Source organism: Adiantum capillus-veneris, chromosome 17 (assembly GCF_014529385.1).
Source record: "Adiantum capillus-veneris isolate H3 chromosome 17, ASM1452938v2, whole genome shotgun sequence".
NCBI classification, from domain to species: Eukaryota; Viridiplantae; Streptophyta; class Polypodiopsida; order Polypodiales; family Pteridaceae; genus Adiantum; species Adiantum capillus-veneris.
The window spans coordinates 114,074,718-114,082,187 of record NC_140947.1 but is presented as its reverse complement, the minus strand read 5'-3'; the positions used below and the strand labels follow the sequence as shown (position 1 = coordinate 114,082,187).

Here is a 7,470-nt window from a genome sequence, read left to right as displayed (position 1 = left end):
GAAGTGCCAACTAGGACTCAAAAGGTGCAGAGAGGTATATTCAGGGTGCCACCCAGGTTGCTTGCTCAAGAGAGCGAGGTCATAAAAGTTTTTGAAGAAGAGGTGCCAGCTCCAAAGCCAGCAATGAGGAAGGTAGCAATGGTCCAAGAATCGGGAAGTTCCAAAGAGGAGTCCTACAGTTCTCAAAGCTCTAGCAGTTTGGACACAGATAGCATATGGGAGACAGAATCCCGGTCTTCCAGGTATGAAACTTATGATGTTTTTCATGTAGATGAAGTGGAGAACAGTGTATGCAAGTTGCCTGCCAGCCTGCTAAAGGTCGAGGAGAAGCATAGTGCAGGTGTGGAGTTGCCTTGTGTGAATCTTCCCGTCGAGCGGCCATCTCTTATGTCTTGTGATGGTGAGTTCCTATTGGAGGAAGAGGTATGGTTGGATTGTGCATCCAGTTTAATTGAAGAGCAGGTTTTTGAGGATGACTTGGAGGAGATTATAGCAGAAGCCGAGGTATGTTCGGGTAGTTTGTCTATGCAGGGGGTGGGACAACCTTGCCTTGGTGAGCATGTTGAGGTGTGCTTTGAAGTTCCAGAGTTTGTGGGTAGCTGTGGAGAGTTAGCTATGGCAGATGACTCTATGGAAGCTGATATAGGTGCAGCCTATGAGCGTGAGGCTCTATGCAACAAGGAAGGTGACACGAACCTTGGAGGTGATCAGGTGTTTGAAGAACAGGGTGTCGCTCTAGCAGGTCATGCTCTTAAGGATAAAGAGATGTTTGTGGTGCCATTTACAGAGGGTTGGGATACAGGTTTGCAAAGGGATCAGGTTTGCTTGGCTATGCAGCAGGTGGAGGCAAATGGCATGGTCTTGCTATTTTATGGGATGCTATTGATAGCTATGTTGTGGCACGTTGCTTTGCAAAGTGTACTATGCAGGTCTCAATGCTCATATGATGAAGATGATGATATTGAGGGTTCTATAGCAGATGGCATGATATCTGCTGATGGTACGGTGCTTCGAGGTATCAAAAGCACGCTTATGGTTGGCAGAAAGACTTATGGATGCAGGGTGACGAAGCTTCATGGTATAAAAGGCTAGAGAGGTGGAATTTCTATTGGCCAACAAGTGCAAGGGAAAGATTGGATATGCATGTTTTACAGGTGGATGGCCACAGGCAATGCTTTATATTTGATCCAAGTGGACTTTGCACCATCACGGGGGAAGCTGTGAGCTTTCCATTTCACGCTAGAGGGTGATGCAATAGCAAATGCATTTCTCTCTATATCTATCCTATCTATATAGCCGCTATATTATCATTTTTCTTATGCAGTATATATATCTATGTTATATCATTCTCTCTATACAGCCTTTTTTTACCTAAATAATGCTATGGCTGAGCATGAATGCTCAACAAGGGGATGGGCAATGATGGTGCAGCCAGTTTTGGTCGACACAGGGAGAAGCCAGCAGCAGCCGCCTGGTATTAAGCAGGATGATGGTATCGCACTTTGGCAGGTATCACATGCATTTTTGAGCGGGTCTCACAGTGAAGTGTATGTCAAATGTGGATTTTAGCAGACCGAGGGGGGTTTTCAGGCTCAGTAGCTCGTTTAAAGTGGTCAGATATTCTTGCACGGGTTGGCACCATGTAATGTATGTTGAGTGCTTGCCCCACTTGGACAAGCTCCGAGTTTTGATGATGAGTGGAGATGGGTGGAGAACAATTTATATCAAGAGTTGGCGGCACGCAAAGTGATTCTTTCAGGTGGAGTTTTAGGGTATATAAAGTTTGAGGCGGATGATCGGTCTTGCTTCTGCTCATTGGCAACGTGACGGGAAGCTAGTCGCAATCTTTATGAAGGGGTGGAGCTGAAGCTTCGACAGGTGGTGAACGGAAGAGGGTTGCTGAGGTGTGAAGGTCGGTTATGTTTGGCATGTGCAAGGGGTCCAAGCCCAAAAAATAAAATAAAAAAATCATACCTATTAATATAAAAAAAAAGAAGTGCTGCAGAGGGTGCTGCAGTCGACGAGCAAGGAAGCTAGAGGGCCGCCAGCTGTGTGGTTTTGCATGGGGAAAACCGCGACCTCGGCGATGCACATGAATAGTGGGGGCCGTTCGAGGGCCGGCTACAAAACACCAGAGGCCGCCAGTCACGAGGAGGGGCCAGTTGAGAGAGGTCGCTATTGGCCTAGCAGGGGAGGGGTTGGCCGCCATTGTTGGCGTGGTAAGGAGGCTTGTGAGGAGCTGCAAAGAAGAGGCCTCGCCAGTGAGGGCTTCAGGGAGCGGGCTGGGGAGCTTGAGGATCCAGCTTATGCAGCACCTCACCTTCTTACCTCTAGCCTTGCGGCCGGTCCAACTACCCGGAAAGACCCTATCTTTTGCTTGCAAGCCTCGACCCTCGGTGTCAACCTTCCACAGGCTGCCCCGGCCCTTTCCGTCACATGCGCAGCCCCTTCTACTGCTTAGTCTCTTGTAGCAGCTCTGCAGCCACCTCTTGTCTGCCACCTCAACTGGCGGCCCGTCAAGCCCTCTCCTCCTTCCTTTGTATCGCTGCCCTGCAGCTCTCTCTCAAGGTGGATTCCTCCTTTTCAACAGCCCCGTCCTCTTTTTTGCAATGACCCCCCAACACGCTGGCGGCCCTTGACACAACGCCACCCCGTGGCCTTCTACTGGATGCGCCCCTATGTCATGAGTGCTAAGGCGAAGAGCGGCACTGTCGGATTTATGTTGTTCGTGAACTTGAACTGAAACCACTTGCTGTGAGATCAGTGAGCTATATAGAGGCATCCAGTTTATGTGTTGTTGGTTTTACCATTTCCCCCTTTCCATCTTGCGGTGCCCCCATTGAGGACCCGCTGATTGCTTGCTAACAAGGTGTTCTTGACTCAAAATAAAGCAGGAGTTTGGTTCGATGTTCAAAGGAGACGAGGATGCAGATGATTGGCTTGACGATTTTGAGTTGTTTATGCTGTCACTACTACGGATGCCAGGTGCGTAGCAAAGCTCCAAACTCTACCTTTGGTGCTGCGAGGTACAGCAAAAGTTTGTCTTGATGGCGGTGCACAAGCAGGATTGGGTCGGATTTTGCGAAAAGTTCTTACAAAGGTATCGAAAGGTGGTGTCGGCTTCGGAAGCAGATGCGAAGTTCAAAGGTTTGCAACAGGATGAAAGTGCCAATTTTCATGCTTTTGTTGATAAATTCGAAGCTTATTGGGGAGATTTGGCGGTTGCTACCCAAGAAACCAATGTGGGATATTTGAAGCTCGGAAGGTTTCTACCGTGCTTGCATCCCTATGTTCAAGAGAGGGTGGAGTATGAAGATCCAAGCACTTATGACGAAGCAGTCAGGGTTGACAGAGCAAAGAGTCTAAAGATGAAGAAGAATATGGAAGCAGGATTGCTACAGTCGGCAATCACAACAGCCAGTGGACCTAAGCTCAAGGAAATTAATGAGCATCAAGAGGTAAAAGCTCCTTGTTTGATTGATATGAATGTGATCAAAGCACGTGAAGTTGATGCCAGGGTAGAAGAGATAGAAGAAGTGCCAACCAGGACTCAAAAGGTGCAGAGAGGTATATTCACGGTGCCTCCCAGCTTGCTTGCTCAAGAGAGTGAGGTCGTAAATGTTTTTGAAGAAGAGGTGCCAGCTCCAGAGCCAGCAATGAGGAAGGTAGCAATGGTCCAAGAATCGGGAAGTTCCAAAGAGGAGTCCTACAGTTTTCAAAGCTCTAGCAGTTTGGACACAGATAGCATATGGGAGACAGAATCCCGGTCTCTCAGGTATGAAACTTATGATGTTTTTCATGTAGATGAAGTGGAGAACAGTGTATGCAAGTTGCCTGCCAGCCTGCTAAAGGTCGAGGAGAAGCATAGTGCAAGTGTGGAGTTGCCTTGTGTGAATCTTCCCGTCGAGCGGCCATCTCTTATGTCTTGTGAGGGTGAGTTCCTATTGGAGGAAGAGGTATGGTTGGATTGTGCATCCAGTTTAATTGAAGAGCACGTTTTTAAGGATGACTTGGAGGAGATTATAGCAGAAGCGGAGGTATGTTCGGGTAGTTTGTCTATGCAGGGGGTGGGACAACCTTGCCTTGGTGAGCATGTTGAGGTGTGCTTTGAAGTTCCAGAGTTTGTGGGTAGCTGTGGAGAGTTAGCTCGTGCAGATGACTCTATGGAAGCTGATACAGGTGCAGCCTATGAGCGTGAGGCTCCATGCAACAAGGAAGGTGACACGAACCTTGCAGGTGATCAGGTGTTTGAAGAACAGGGTGTCTCTCTAGCAGGTCATGCTCTTGAGGATAAAGAGATGGTTGTGGTGCCATTTACAGAGGGTTGGGATACAGGTTTGCAAAGGGATCAGGTTTGCTTGGCTATGCATCAGGTGGAGGCAAATGACAGCGTCTTTCTATTTTATGGGATGCTATTGATAGCTATGTTGTTGCAACTTGCTTTGCAAAGTGTACTATGCAGGTCTCAATGCTCATGTGATGAAGATGATGATATTGAGGGTTCTATAGGAGATGGCATGATAGTTGCTTATGGTACAGGTGCTTCGAGGTATCAAAAGCACGCTTATGGTTGGCAGAAAGACTTATGGATGCAAGGTGACGAAGCTTCATGCTATAAAAGGCCAGAGAGGTGGAATGTCTATTGGCCGACAAGTGCAAGGGAAGGCTTGGATATGCATGTTTTATAGGTGGATGGCCACAACCAATGCTTTATATTTGATCCAAGTGAACTTTGCACCATCACGAGGGAAGCTGTGAGCTTTCCATTTGACCCTCGAGGGTGATGCAATAGCAAATGCTTTTCTCTCTATATCTATCCTATCTATATAGCCGCTATATTATCATTTTTCTTATGCAGTCTATATATCTATGTTATATCCTTTCTCTCTATACAGACTTATTTTACCCAAATAATGCTATGGTTGAGAATAAATGCTCAACAAGGGGATGGGCAATGATGGTGCAGCCAGTTTTGGTCGACACAGGGAGAAGCCAACAGCAGGTGCCCGGTATTAAGCAGGATGATGGTATCACACTTTGGCAGGTATCAAATGCATTTTTGAGCAGGTCTCACAGTGAAGTGTATGTCAAATGTGGATTTTAGCAGATTGACGGGGGTTTTCAGGCTCAGTCGCTCGTATATTCTTGCACGGGATGGCACCATGTAATGTATGTTGAGTGCTTGCCCCGCTTGGACAAGCTCCGAGTTGTGATGATGATCGGAGATGGGTGGATAATAGTTTATATCAAGAGTTGGCGGCACGCAAAGTGATTCTTTCGGGTGGAGTTTTAGGGTATATAAAGTTTGAGGCGGATGATCGGTCTTGCTTCTGCTCATTGGCAACGTGATGGGAAGCTAGTCGCAATCTTTATGAAGGGGTGGAGCTGAAGCTTCGACAGGTGGTGAACGGAAGAGGGTTGCAGAGGTGTGAAGGTCGGTTATGTTTGGCGTGTGCAAGGGGTCAAAGCCCAAAAAATAAAATAAAAAAAATTCAAAGCTATTAATATAAAAAAAAAAACGTGCTGCAGAGGGTGCTGCAGTCGACGAGCAAGGAAGATAGAGGGCCGCCACCTGTGTGGTTTTGCATGAGGAAAGCCGACACCTGGGCGATGCACATGAAGAGGGGGGGCCGTTCGAGGGCCGGCTACAAAACACCAGAGGCCGCTACTCACGAGGAGGGGCCAGTTGAGAGAGGGCGACCAATAGCGAGGTCGCTATTGGCCTAGCAGAGGAGGGGTTGGCCGCCATTGTTGGCGTGGTAAGGAGGCTTGTGAGGAGCTGCAAAGGAGAGGCCTCGCCAGTGAGGGCTTGAGGGAGCGGGCTGGTGCATGACACAGGGGCGCATCCAGTAGAAGTCCACGGGGTGGCGTTGTGTCAAGGGCCGCCAGGGTGTTGGGGGGTCATTGCAGAGAAGAGGACGGGGCTACTGGAAAGGAGGAATCCACCTTGAGAGAGGGCTGCACGGCAGCGATACAAAGGAAGGAGGAGAGGGCCTGAGGGGCCGCCAGTTGAGGTGGTAGACAAGAGGTGGCTGCAGAGCCGCTTCAAGAGACTAAGCAGTAGAAGGGGCTGCGCATGTGACGGAAAGGGTCGAGAGCAGCCTGTGGAAGGTTGACACCGAGGGTCGAGGCTTGCAAGCAAAAGATAGGGTCTTTCCGGGTAGCTGGACCGGCCACAAGGCTAAAGGTAAGAAGGTGAGGTGCTGCATAAGCTGGATCCTCAAGCTAGTGCTAAGGCAAAGAGTGGCACTGTTGGATTTCTGTTGTTCGTGGACTTGAACTGAAACCACTTGCTATCAGATCAGTGAGCTATATAGAGGCATCGAGTTTATGTGCAGGTGGTTTTCCCATTTTCCCTTTTCCATCTTGTGGTGCCCCCACTGAGGACCCACTGATTGCTTCCTCACAAGGTGTTCTTGAGTCAAAATGAAGCAGGAGTTTGGTCCGGTGTTCAAAGGAGACGAGGATGCAAATGATTGGCTTGCCGATTTTGAGTTGTTTATGCTCTCAGTACTACGGATGCCAGGTGACGTAGCAAAGCTCCAAACTCTACCTTTTGTGATGCGAGGTAAAGCAAAAGTTTGGTTCGATGGCGGTGCACAAGCAGGATTGGGTCGGATTTCGCGAATAGTTCTTACAAAGATATCGAAAGGTGGTATCGTCTTCAGAAGCAGATGCGAAGATCAAAGGTTTGCAACAGGACGAAAGTGCCAATTTTCATGCTTTTGTTGATAAATTTGAAGCTTATTGGAAAGATTTGGCGGTTGCTACCCAAGAAACCAATGTGGGATATTTGAAGCTCGGAAGGTTTCTATCGTGCTTGCATCCCTATGTTCAAGAGAGGGTGGAGTATGAAGATCCAAGCACTTATGACAAAGCAGTCAGGGTTGCCAGAGCAAAGAGTCGAAAGACGAAGAAGAATATGGAAGCGGGATTGCTACAGTCGACAATCACAACAGCAAGTGGACCTAAGCTCAAGCAAATTAATGAGCATCAAGAGGTAAAAGCTCCTTGTTTGATTGATATAAATGTGATCAAAGCACGTGATGTTGATGCCAGGGTAGAAGAGATAGAAGAAGTGCCAACCAAGACTCAAAAGGTGCAGAGAGGTATATTCAGGGTGCCACCCAACTTGCTTTCTCAAGAGAGCGAGGTCGTAAAAGTTTTTGAAGAAGAGGTGCCAGCTCCAGAGCCAGCAACAACAAGGAAGGTAGCAATGGTCCAAGAATTGGGAAGTTCCAAAGAGGAGTCCTACAGTTCTCAAAGCTCTAGCAGTTTGGACACAGATAGCATATGGGAGACAGAATCCTGGTCTTCTAGGTATAAAGTTATGATGTTTTTCATGTAGATGAAGTGGAGAACAGTGTATGCAAGTTGCCTGCCAGCCTGCTAAAGGTCGAGGAGACGCATAGTGCAGGTGTGGAGTTGCCTTGTGTGAATCTGCCTGTCGAGCAGCCATCTCTTGTGTCT

General features: G+C 48.1%; 1 pseudogene; it reads left to right on the top strand.

Moving 5' to 3' along the window:
• The first annotated feature begins 5,988 nt into the window (after nucleotides 1–5,988).
• Nucleotides 5,989–7,160, top strand: LOC147437905 (uncharacterized; annotated as a pseudogene).
• Nucleotides 7,161–7,470: the final 310 nt, after the last annotated feature.